At 42.9% G+C, this 13,104-nt stretch overlaps 1 protein-coding gene across 2 annotated transcripts in view; it reads left to right on the forward strand.

Moving 5' to 3' along the window:
• Positions 1-12,678: 12,678 nt before the first annotated feature.
• The window catches only part of plxna1b (plexin A1b), a 153,376-nt gene continuing 152,950 nt past the window's right edge, over positions 12,679-13,104 (forward strand). For both annotated transcript variants that reach the window (XM_058055833.2, XM_058055834.2), the window contains exon 1: positions 12,679-12,812. The gene's annotated coding sequence lies outside the window, so the exon portion shown is untranslated. The remainder of the gene's footprint in view (positions 12,813-13,104) is intronic.

Consider the following 13,104-nt stretch of genomic DNA (forward strand, 5'->3'; position numbering starts at 1 on the left):
CGAAGCTCAGGCTTTGTTTAGATGCACAGGGGGCAATTAAAGGCTTTTACCTGCATGCTGTAAAAGTAAACAAGTATTTATGTGTGAGTATTCTCTATACAGGTAGTACTCTGGTTACATACGAGCTCCTGTCGTTAGGTCAAACCAATACGTGTCAGACTTGAATGCCAGAAGAACTTTTTAAAGGCCTTAAATATCTTATTTCCTCTGATTTGATCTACTATAGCGGGTAATATGAGTGTAACAGTAAATATAGGGGTGTTATTTCATGCCTAACAGGCTTTAATAAGGTTAAAACCTACATTTATCTATCCTTCTAGTCACTTATTACAGTCGGGTATGGAACCAATTAACCGTTATAAACAAGTGATTAGTGACTTTTGGTGTAAGTCAGGACTTGAATTATTGTTATACCTCAAATTAACTACAAAGTCACTCACATGGTACTCAGAATGCATGACGGACATATCAAATAAAAGATTAACGTCTTTATCTTATCCCTATGGTTGTCCTAGCGTCTTAGATATTGTCCCAGGCTAGTCTGGAAGTCGTCTCCCTGATCTTCCCGTAGGACTCCACTAGCATCATTACCATTCAATCATTTTCATTCTTAATGACGTTCCCTCAGCCTGACTTTGGAGATGCGTGTTCTGGAGAGATGCAGTATTACTGTATAGTCCTCAGTATCCACTTTGCTGTAGGAGTGTCCTTTGTTTACTTGTTGAGTCCACAGTACATCATTGTGGTCATAATCTCCATGGCCCGGATTGGCCCCCGCAGTCGTTATTGCATCTTCTTCTGGAGCTGCAGCTCTTCAAACTCAGCTGATGTATGTTTATTATTGATGGCGTACTTTGCTCGGTAAGGGCGTTTTTCATCATATGGTCGTCTAAAGACGCTGCCGCCATCCAAAGTTCAGATGCACGGCAGTAGAAGACTTTCATGACAGCAAACAACTCTCATCCTGTTCATTGAGGGAAGATGAACAGATGCTCTGCCACTGCAGCGCCCCAAGTCACATGACGCGGGGGCACGCGGTGGCACGTGAAGGCACGTGAAGGCATGTGAAGGCATTTGGCTCCATGCCAGCCTCCCGCCATGATGGCCTATATTAACCCTATATGTTCCACCACGGCTGGGAAGGCTCTATTTCCATCAACATGCTTTGAATTTACCTTCCCGACTCCCAAGTGTCTTTTAATCGCTTTTCTCTCTCGCTCCAGTCTTTGCCTTGCATGTCTTCTCCATTTCTTCCCCTCCTCCTCCTCCTCCTCCTCCTCCTCCTCTTCTGCTTGAAAACCTATTGAGGATTTACAACAATGGGGCTGGAGACTGGATTAAGCCGTATACTGTCTGGTGGAGGTGGGGGGGGGGGGAATCAATGGGCACATGTGATTTCCTAAGCCGCTAAACATCGTCTGACACGTCCACCAATTAGCTGAGTCAAATGGGGATATATCTTACCAACATGGACAAGGTCATTAGATAAGTATGGCCAACTTGTGGAGCTTTAGATGATGAGTGTGTGTGTGTGTGTGTGTGTGTGTGTGTGTGTGTGTGTGCGTGTGTGTGTGCATGAGCTCCGGACTTGAACATGAAACTGTAATGTGTTGTGTTGATTAGCGGTATGCCTTGCTTAATAACATTAGGGATTGCACCATGTGCCGCTTGTCACACTTTCCGTAATTGCACCCACTTTGGTGAAATGAATGGAGAAGCGATTTTGCAATGATTTTTATTCTATGAAGCCGTTAGCGGCGGCGGTCTTGGCTCGCACGTACGCTCGCCGCTGCCCCCAACGCCAGGCACGATGCCGCCTATTATTTATTTATGAAACACATTCTCGATTATTATGATGTGCTTGTTTTTGTGCAATAGTAGTGGAAAGACTGAATGCAAAACACTTTTCTTTAATATTAATGAATCTGTTAATATAACTTTCATAGGTTTTTTGCATTGGAGGGGATAAGACTGTATACATGTTGCCAGCAGAAGGAGCTTAACTTAAACAAAACAAACCAACCGCGTGTCTTTCCTCATCTCCACAGACATTTTCCCTCATTTAATCATCCTTCCTCTACCTTCTTACCCTCCGGATGGCACCATGCCGTGTCTCGTGGTTGATGACGTTGTGCAGAGGTCAATTAGTTGAAGTTTGCCACCTTTGATGGCCCATCATCACATCCCCTCAAAGGCCCACCTGGAGGAGGACTCGCCGCCATATTGCTAACAGCTCAGCGTAGGTAAGATCTACGTACGTATTTTATTATTGTTTCATCCGATTAGCAAGAATACTGTCTATACGTGCCCTGTGATTGGCTGGCCACCAGTCCAGGGTGGACCCCGCCTCTTGCCCGATGTTTAATGTTAGTGTAGCTTCTATTTACATTCGCTCAACAGTCAAGATTGTTAAAGTGTTCCCTAAAGCATCCTATTTCCTGATGCTGAAATACAACATTTCCATTTTAAGGTACTCGTAGTCTAAGTACATTTACGTATACTTACGTACAGAGCCACTCATTCCCAGAGTAAACATGGCAGCTTCACATTCTAATGACGAGCCGCATGCATCAAATCGGCAAGATATCAACTTCAGGCCGCAGACCTGGAAGGATTTCCCCGCCAGCCTCATTCATCAAATGCCGCATGATCGATCCGAGCAGGAAATTATCAGGAAGCTGTCCCGGCGTTTCAGTGACAGGTAGCCATGTTTAGCATTTATATAACTCCCCGTCCCCTCCAGGAAGAAGATTGCACGGTCGGGGCGCATCTTAGCATCCGAGCGTATTGTGTTGTTGCTCAGGTTGGAACCGCGCTTGGCTGACTGGGTTGAGGGCGTCTGAGTGGGGGCCGTCGCTGCTCCGTCAGGGATGGAATCAGACGCACTGAACTGAGGCCTGCCATCCTCTCTTACTCCGACTTGTCAGCCTTTTCCCTCTAATGGCTTCCCATGCGGAGAACAGTCCAAGTCAAGAGGAAAAATCCATGTACTCTGTTCTCTCGTATGCTCGTGTGTCCTGCAATTGTCAAGAAAACGTTTGGCCCTTGAGATAAACCCTCATTCGAACCTCAAGGTGACCATCCCATAGACAAACCCAATTCTATGGTGTGCATGTCAAATGGACCGCTGAGAAACATCTTAAAAAGTAAAAAGCTCATGCAATACTTGGATCTTTGGTAAAGTACCAAAGATCCATACATACAATCAGAATGTACTGAATGTATCAAAGTACTGTAAAAGGCCCAGCGATGACTCAAATAATACTATTACTATAATAATATTTCAATACATTTAACATATGCTGAATACTATCAATAATCAAAGTTTTGGAAGGGAACCAATATTTTTCAGGAAAAATGGGCCCTCTAAAGTAAAAAGAAAATTGGGAATTTGGACCTCTGTTGTGCATGACGTTCCCATTCATTCATTCATTTTCTACCGCTTATCCTCACCAGGGTCGCTGGGGTGCTGGAGCCTATCCCAGCTGTCTTGGGGGAGAGGCGGGGTCCACCCTGGACTGGTGGCCAGCCAATCCCAGGGCACATATAGACAAACAACCATTCACACTCACATTCATACCTATGGACAATTTGGAGTGGCCAATTAACCTAGCACCCCCCCCCTTTTAAATACCAGAGAAACTGATAATATGACATTGCATGTGGAGTACTATAAATTTGTACTATGAATTTCGCATTGGGCCCCCAATCACATAAACACTGCAGGATAAAAAAAACCAAAACAAAAGAAAAATAATGCAAAAGCCCACAACTCCCTTAAAACTCATGGATCAGAGAAATGTTGCAATTAAACAGTAAAAAAATATTTTCAACTTTCAACCACTTCATTTACTTTTTGTTATTGTACAGTAAATTCTATGCGGCCTCCATTTCTGTGGAGCCGAGCGTGTGTGAGACGATGGCCCGGGTAAATAGAGCCCACTTCCTGTTACGCAACTTTCTACATACGCATACCTGCCAAGAAACGACTCAAACTTTTACTGTCACACAACCTGGCATCGCCAACAGCTTGGCATGAGTCTGCGGGTTTAAAGGGAGTAGTAAGGCAGTCATTAAAAGTATGTTCTGACAAGCAGTCTCCCATGGTGCCGAGCTCCAAGCAGCGTCCTTAACTTCTGCTGTCCAAAATAATGATCAGCCTGCTATTTAAAAGATTGTTGCAAATCATCAACAACTGCTGCATATTTTAGAAGCCAAAATAATAACTAGTGCCATTAGGATGCAGACATACGTGAGGCATTGGAGTTCTTGGGGCAAATAGACTACTGCCACCTACTGGTACGGCCTCTTCTTTATTCTTTCACATGTGCTGGGAAACTGCCGTTTACGTCTTTGCAAGAACATAGAACATAGAACATAGAACATAGAACATAGAACATAGAACATAGAACATAGAACATAGAACATAGAACATAGAACATAGAACATGGATTTAGAATATACAACATAGAACATAGAACATAGGACATAGGACATAGGACATAGAACATGGAACATGGAACATGGAACATGGAACATGGAACATGGAACATGGAACATGGAACATAGAACATAGATTTAGAACATAGAACATAGAACATAGAACATAGAACATAGAACATGGATTTAGAATATACAACATAGAACATAGAACATAGAACATAGGACATAGGACATAGGACATAGGACATAGAACATGGAACATAGAACATGGAACATAGAACATAGAACATAGAACATAGAACATGGATTTAGAATATACAACATAGAACATAGAACATAGGACATAGGACATAGGACATAGAACATAGAACATAGAACATAGAACATAGAACATAGAACATGGATTTAGAACATAGAACATAGAACATAAATTTAGAACATAGAACATAGAACATAGATTTAGAACATAGAACATAGAACATAGAACATAGAACATAGAACATAGAACATGGATTTAGAATATACAACATAGAACATAGAACATAGGACATAGGACATAGGACATAGGACATAGAACATGGAACATGGAACATGGAACATGGAACATGGAACATGGAACATGGAACATGGAACATAGAACATAGATTTAGAACATAGAACATAGAACATAGAACATAGAACATGGATTTAGAATATACAACATAGAACATAGAACATAGAACATAGGACATAGGACATAGGACATAGGACATAGAACATGGAACATAGAACATGGAACATAGAACATAGAACATAGAACATGGATTTAGAATATACAACATAGAACATAGAACATAGGACATAGGACATAGGACATAGAACATAGAACATAGAACATAGAACATGGATTTAGAACATAGAACATAGAACATAAATTTAGAACATAGAACATAGAACATAGATTTAGAACATAGAACATAGAACATAGAACATAGAACATAGGACATGGGACATAGAACATGAACAGAGATTGCCAACATCTGTCACCACTGACCTTGCAAACTTTCTTCTAGATGAATAATTTCCAAAGACATGCTCTTCCAAGAAGACATCTCAGAAGAATAGAGGTGTTTTTCTAATATTGAATTGTGTGTTATTCCTGAATTGTTACTGCTGCAAACGGAAAAGCATATTGACAGTGTTCTCTCGTTTATTAGGCCATAAACTTTGATCGTGGCTTGTCCTGGCATCGTTCGGCGTTTTTGTATCCTTGTTAAAACATATTCCGCCTCCCCCCCGTCGATGTATTTACAGCAGTGTAACTTCTGCCTTCATTCAGAACGCATGATTGCTAGCAGCTAGCGATCATAAAACAGGAAACAAGCAGTTTTGTACAAAGGAGATTGATTGACAATGGTCTACAGCCAATCAGAAGGCAGAACGGCAAGTTATCCCTTAGCCAATCAGGACTGTTGCACTATACACACACTGAGACGAACTGGACATGTCTGGACACGTCTTCAACTCGGAAAATAATTTATTTATTTATTTATTTGATGTAAAGTATGTTATAAATGATATTTATTATTATTATTATTATTAGAACCACTGCTGCAAAACACCACAAGGACACAGAATACAATGCACAATAATAATAATAAAATAAAATAGAATAGAATAAAAATGGAATAAAATTGCCCCCCCCCCAAACATTAAAACCCTGATTGGAGCATCCCTAATTTTAATACATTTTATAATATGAAGACAGCCACTATCATCCACAATAGAAATAATCAGAATCAACCCAAAATAGAAGTAAAATAGAAGTCCAGCATGGCCTTGTGTAAGTACAAACTTTTGTACGTACGTTTAGCTATTATTGCAGCACCTTGTTGACGCTTTAAAAACATATTTCAATAATAAATACATACTGTACAATACGATGTACTGTACAATCTTGGTGATGCAAGCATACATTGGTTATGTTTATTTACATGCAATAATTCTTCTTAATAATTAATAATTGTCATTGTCCTCTGAGAACGCAGGCAGGATTGGAAAGGTCCAAAATAAATTCCACTAATTTGATGATAATGATGTGTGTTTCCTCAAAGGCTGAGCGTGTGTTGGCCTCCAGACCCTGAACGCCCCATGGCGCATGCATCAGAAGCTGGCAAAGACCGGCGCCGCAACGTGTTTGATCGCAGCCGCGAGACTACAAAGACGTTGTTTGTAGCTGATTATGTGCTAGTCGCTCTACCAAGAGTGGAATCATGATTGGGTACTTCAAATATTTCCCCACCAAATTTCAAGGGGACTTGTGAGCTGACTAACAAACTGGCTTAGTGTAATGAAGTCCACAATGAAGTCCCCGATCAACAAATGGCTCCTATGTCTTACAGTGCATTACTGGAGGTGTTATGCTGCATATTTCCCCGTGTTAAGACATTTTCATACGCTATCATTAGCCCAACTCTGCTGGAATACCTCCTGCTAATTGACTCACATTCTAGTTTCTGCTAAAAGAAAAAATATTCTTGCTGGGGTGCTGGAGCCTATCCCAGCTGCCTTTGGTCCACCCTGGACTGGTGGCCAGCCAATCCCAGGGCACATATAGGCAAACAACCATTCACACTCACATTCATACCTATGGACAATTTGGAGTGGCCAATTAACCTAGCATGTTTATGGAATGGGGGGGGGGGGGCAGAGTACCCGGAGAAAACTCACGCAAACTCCACACAGAGTGTGGAATCGAACTCTGGTCTCCTAGCTGTAAGGCCTGCATGCTAACCACTCAACCGCCGTGCAGCCTAATATTTAACAACGTCCATCAAATACAAAATGACATCACAAATGTCTTATTTTGCCGTACTTGTCTTCGACCTAATTGGAGGAAGCTGCCTTCAGGCTTGCCAATCAAATCACTGAGACACAAATTGATTTTCAGATTTGTAAGTAACCTAAAATGGTTCCCAGCTATCCGGAATGATGATGCTAACGGTATGTTTTACTGGCGGCATGACAGATTATAAAACATCAAGCGTCTAAGTAGCCGCGTTGCCAAAAGGTGATTAAGTTGCAGCGGCCGCTAATGCGGCGGACACCAGTGAGAATATTCCCTCGTGGTCTGCAGTCACACTTAATTGATCGGTGATGCACATGAAATCATCGTCAGTCAGCATGCCTTTAAGGTTGCAGCCGTTTCAGGAACAAGTCTCCGGAGTCTCTTAAGGTTTCCCACGACTGAATAATTAAGGCAGAATTATTATGAACTGCTAAAACCTTGCAATGTTACATACGCCGTGCTAAAATACACAATAAATCAAGGTTGCTTACCCCAGTTTCAAAACTTTATGTCTTTCTTGTGATTGCTTTTAAGTGCTTCTTTGACACGCTTTAATGAAGCAGCGGAACACTTATTGGACATTTCCTGTCATCAAGAGGGAAAAAAATGCTTTGTGTCAGAATGGAATTGAATTTGGCAAAGTAATGTGTTGAATTGACTTGCATCACACTGTGTGTAGGTGTATGCAATGGCAAAAATGACATGTTGAAATTGAAGAGCAACGTGTCAGGTTGTACTTCACAGCCTACATTGAATATATATATATATATATACATATATATATATATATATATATATATATATATATATATAGATGGGATATCAGAAAAGACAGTATGCAACTCACAGTTCAGCAAACATTTAATGGTACTTTATATATGTACAAAACTATAGAAATAAGACTCTGCTGGCGGCCGAGTGGTTAGCACGCAGGCCACACAGCTAGGAGATCCGAGTTCAATTCCACCCTCAGCCATCTCTGTGCGGAGTTTGCATGTTCTCCCTGTGATCTTCCAGAATCTGCACCAATTCCAGCTGTATTTCCTTTACTTTCCAAAATAAATGGTCTTTCACTTGCGTAGTGCTTTTCCACCTCCAAGGCGCTCAGAGGACTTTGACATTGTTAGCAAAATGGGGGTTGCTCCTGTGAACTGACTCCATCAATTCTAGGATACAACAGCATCGAACTCACAACCTTCAGGTTGGGAGACGACCACTCCACCAGCTGAGCCACAGCGTCCCTACAAAGTCAAGGCTGAATTTTCAAAGTTAAAGAGAAAATGCAGGGTGCTATTATTTATTCAAGAGGAAAGGTATCTGAATGTAATACTGTAGACAGTATTTTAGCGTACTTCACATCCTCATATCAAGTTTGTGCATACTGATATGTGCATCCATATGCTGCGTAATACAGTATGGACAACAGACACCGACTGGCCTAAAGGGAGGCTGCATTATTCATAGAGAACACAATCATTACTGTTGTCTTCTTATTATGCGTGTTGGCCAGTGAGAGGAGGAGACGAAACGAGCTTATCAAATGTCTTCTACTTCAGGAGGGCAGGAAGCATCTCTATGTCCAAGTCTGGCAGCATGCTGGGGGTCCATGCTGTGGGCCCATAATGTGGGTCCATGATGTGGGCCCAGGATGTGGGTCCATGATGTGGGCCCATGATGTGGGTCCATGCTGTGGGTCCATGCTGGGGGTCCATGCTGTGGGCCCATAATGTGGGTCCATGCTGTGGGTCCATGATGTGGGCCCAGGATGTGGGTCCATGATGTGGGTCCATGCTGTGGGTCCATGATGTGGGTCCATGATGTCAGCAGGTTGAAATGGGATTGTAGAGATCAGACAGGTTTAGTCGGGTGATATCCAGTCACCAGGCCACAGTCTTAATGTTAGCCAATTAATGACTCATTAACTGGTTAGTCTGCTTGGTGTCATCTCAGGTCACAAGACCAGTAATCTGCTCCTCACCCGCTGGTTCAAATCTGAGTGGTTTTAAATGATAATGATTTCCATTCCAAGGGGAATTAAATGACACCCCCAAATTAGCTTCTTTTCTTTGCTTGCAAATGGTAAACTTGTTTTGTACAATGGAACCTCTGAAATCAACCTGTAGTACTGTCAAATCTTCTGGGAAAAAAAGTCTAAAGTCACACAAAACTCCATGAGACCAGGACCTCCGTATATTTATACAAGTAAATATAGACAAGTTTGTATTTATGGGAAAGAGACATTAACGTTACTTTTAAGAAAAGAGCAATGAAAAATAAACCAAAAATTACAATATATTGCAATCTACATATTGGTTACACTCTGTGTGTATGCAACTGGCCCTGCCTCCACCCACGAGACATAGAGACTGTAAGACTGACAAAAGGACTCACTCTGTTCTATGGCAGCCATCACCAAATCCTTACTCTGATCCTTACCCATGATGGTCCTTTGCGGACTCGTTACCAATTAATGTTAATGAGAAATATAATAACATATAATCAAAAGAGCGATGGCAGCGATTACTTCAGGTTAACGTGACAACAAACACGGTGACGTCACTGATAATGATGATTGGTGATGTTGGAAACCGTTGAAATCTTCAGGAAATGATTTCATCTTAAGCGTGCATGGATCCACTCCATCACATTCGGCTACTTTTGGATGCTATTTGGCCTGAATAGTCGCCTCTCTAGCTTCTATCCGCATCTCAGTGCTAACTGAGGCTGGCCTTCTGATTGTTTGACTTGCACCAAACCCGGAAGCAGTGACACAAACTGCCTGGAGGTCGTGTGCTTACAACTTCTTTTGGCTCTCCCTCCACTGTAATTGTGCGCTTTGGATATGGATGGATTCACTATAAATACACACCGAGTAGAGGTTGTTTACCGAGTATTGTATACTTCTTTCCTCCCAAGCGTAGCTCAGACGTTCCGTATAGTCAAGGACAAATACAACGTTCTCCGCATGATCAGTCGCCCTCCTCACTGGAAATATTTGTTCTTCTCGCCAAACACAAGCCCATTAATAGTGCATGAATAAAAAAGCGAAGCAAAACAGCAGCAGCCTACCAGCAAACAGGCATGTGCAAGTTGATTTAATATTCTCTGTGCTTTCAGCCCAAGCTGCTCAGCCTGTGCACTTCTAGTCAAATCATGACAGCAAAGACTAATCTGGCTCATTAAAAAAAAGTCAGTGAGCACGATATGCAAAACAAGTTTGGATGTACGTAGTTATGTATGCACAGATGAAGGTGCTTTATTTAAGCCTCTTTAAGGTTCCGTGCCATTTATATTTACCCATCTTCCAGAGCTTCATCGCAACAATGCTGTAATACACACTCAACAAGAAATTAAGAGTAGCCTTTGTACTCCGCCATATTTCACCATCTATAAAAACCCGTTCCCGTGGGAACTTACAGTAGAGCAAGGCTGAAGTGGATGTGAACTGCAAAGCTAATCAATGTCCTACTGTTTCACTGTGGGATAGTGAGCCGACTTGTCCAGGGGCTTTTCACGTGGTAAGTGAGACCAATCTTGTCATATTACTAAGACCAAAACAAGCATTGCTAATGGTACGCTAGGCCTTTGAAAGCCATTGAAAGCCAGACTGTGTGATGAACTCGGGGGAAACATTGGTACGTGGTTCAGCTGCCTTACACTCGCATTTCCCTTTCCTAAGCAATAATACAGACATCTCTCCTGTGACACATCCACAGCACACAATCAGGTGGTGTGGTCAGACCCAGCGCTTGCTCTCTGCTCTCCTGAGTGCAATCAGTAACCTGAGCTGCCTGCTTGAATAACTCAGTTATCCCTGAAGCTTTTTCGCTGCAGAAACATGGAAAGTGCTTAAAAACACTTTATCCGTGTTCTAATCTTGACAATCTGAATATAGATTGGAATTCAGCCAGTTTCATCGACTTCAGGTTGGATTCCTCCATAATGTAGTCCCTCTTAGTCATGAAAGTGGACTTAATCCCCCCCAAAAAACTCTTCCACTGCATTTCAGCCCTACCACAAGAGGACCAGCTGACAACACGTCACTGACTTTTTTTGGTTAACACAGTTGAGAGTGATTAGAAGCTCCAGAAGGAGGGTCGTCTGTGAAATCTTTGTTTTTCCTCTGTTAACCATGGTTACCTGCAAGGAAACAGGTGCAGTCACCATTTTGGATATTGCTGCTGGTAAGATTCCAACTAAATCATCCATTTATCATATCATCACGTACATCCAGGGAAGGGACCCCAAGAAAGTCCAGCAAGCATCAGGACGTTCTCTGATGACTGAGTTGTGGAATCGGGCCATCATCGGTACAGCGCTTGCTCGGGATGGCAAAGACCTTTGTAAGATGGCCTGGTGTCAAGAAGGGTGACAAAAAAGCCGCTAAAACATCAGGGCAGACCTGTATGAAACTGGCAAAATGGGCTCCTGAAGACTGGGGTGAAGTCATTTTTCTGGTGAATCCCCTTTGCTGTTTTGGGGCACCCGGAAAAAAGCTTGACCGGAAAAGAAATGTGAGCGCTACCATGAGGAATTTTTCTGTGGTTTTGCTTCTCTGACATTTTAGCCTAAGAACACAGCCGTGAATAAAGAACGGTACCAAAACCCCAATAGTGGATTAATGGGGTGTGGCCAAAAATCTAGCCTTGGTGCTGAAATTTCAAGATGTGTAGCTAAGCCTGGTTTTGTTTCTGTTTTTTACAAAGCTGACCATATACACAGGGTGGGTTCATCAAGCTGGGGATTAATCTGAAGTGGAGATTGGACTGGAATTGTCCAGGTGATCTGGAGCTGGCGGACTACGGAAAGGAGGCGGGGGAAACTCTTAACTTAACTCCACTGTGTTTCTATCGAGGTCTATATTGAGGTGTTGCCTTTATTTCGTAGACATTCCGGGGAAGGGTTTTCCTGTAAAATCAAATGCTGGCCTCAGGGAGCATTTTAGGACTGACTTTGGAACGTCAGTTGTTCCATGTAAACTAGGCACGGAGGGAATTTATCTTCAAAAGAAATACGTAAATTCATCCCCGGCTTATATTTAGCATGTTTTCATTTGTGGAATGTGTTTAGCAATGTGCTAGTGCTAGTCATCTGTGGAATGCTGGGATTTGTTAGCGATTCAGACAAGCGCCACAAAGAATTAATTATTTACAATACAAATTAGTTAGGAAAACACGAACTAACAGTTAATTGAATTTAAAATGACTGTCAGATGGAATGCATAGAAATACACACGGCGTGGATCAGCGTGGGTGTCTAACTGACATTTCAAACCACGCACACAGACAACCAGGGGCGCCCTCTATGGGCTCAAAGGGGCACTACAGGGGCAGATCACCTCCTCCTCTCCTCCTCCTCTCCCTTCACCTCCCCCTCCCCCTCCTCCTCCGCGTGGATCGGAGCTGCATTCCTCTTCTCTCCATTCACACGCAGGGAGCCGCCGGAGAGAGAGCACCGCCACTCCGCGAACTGAGTGGAAATGTGGCCAAGTTTTGGAATTTAAACCATGGCGAGGATTTCTTCGCTACGGATCACTTGACCGGTAAGTCAACTCAAGCTCGGGTGTAGTTCGTGACCGACTAGCGTGTTTTTGGCTAAGCGGACCGGCTCACGTCTGGAGGTCCCAAGGCATTCCCGCTGCTGTGGTCGGACCCCCCACCCGCTGGAAGACCCGAGGCTCCCACGGAGACGGTCGTGGAAAGGCGTGAATGTGGCCGGGAGGTGCAGCCTTCTTAGGCCCGACTTGGGCGAACGCAAGCGGGGGAAAGTTGGTTGCCAAGCCCGCACCTGAACGCCCCTCCTTTAGTGTAAATGGACGCTTCGCTGCAACGTTC

Source organism: Doryrhamphus excisus, linkage group LG18 (assembly GCF_037039965.1).
Source record: "Doryrhamphus excisus strain RoL-2023G ecotype Guam linkage group LG18, RoL_Dexc_Guam_v1.1, whole genome shotgun sequence".
NCBI classification, from domain to species: Eukaryota; Metazoa; Chordata; class Actinopteri; order Syngnathiformes; family Syngnathidae; genus Doryrhamphus; species Doryrhamphus excisus.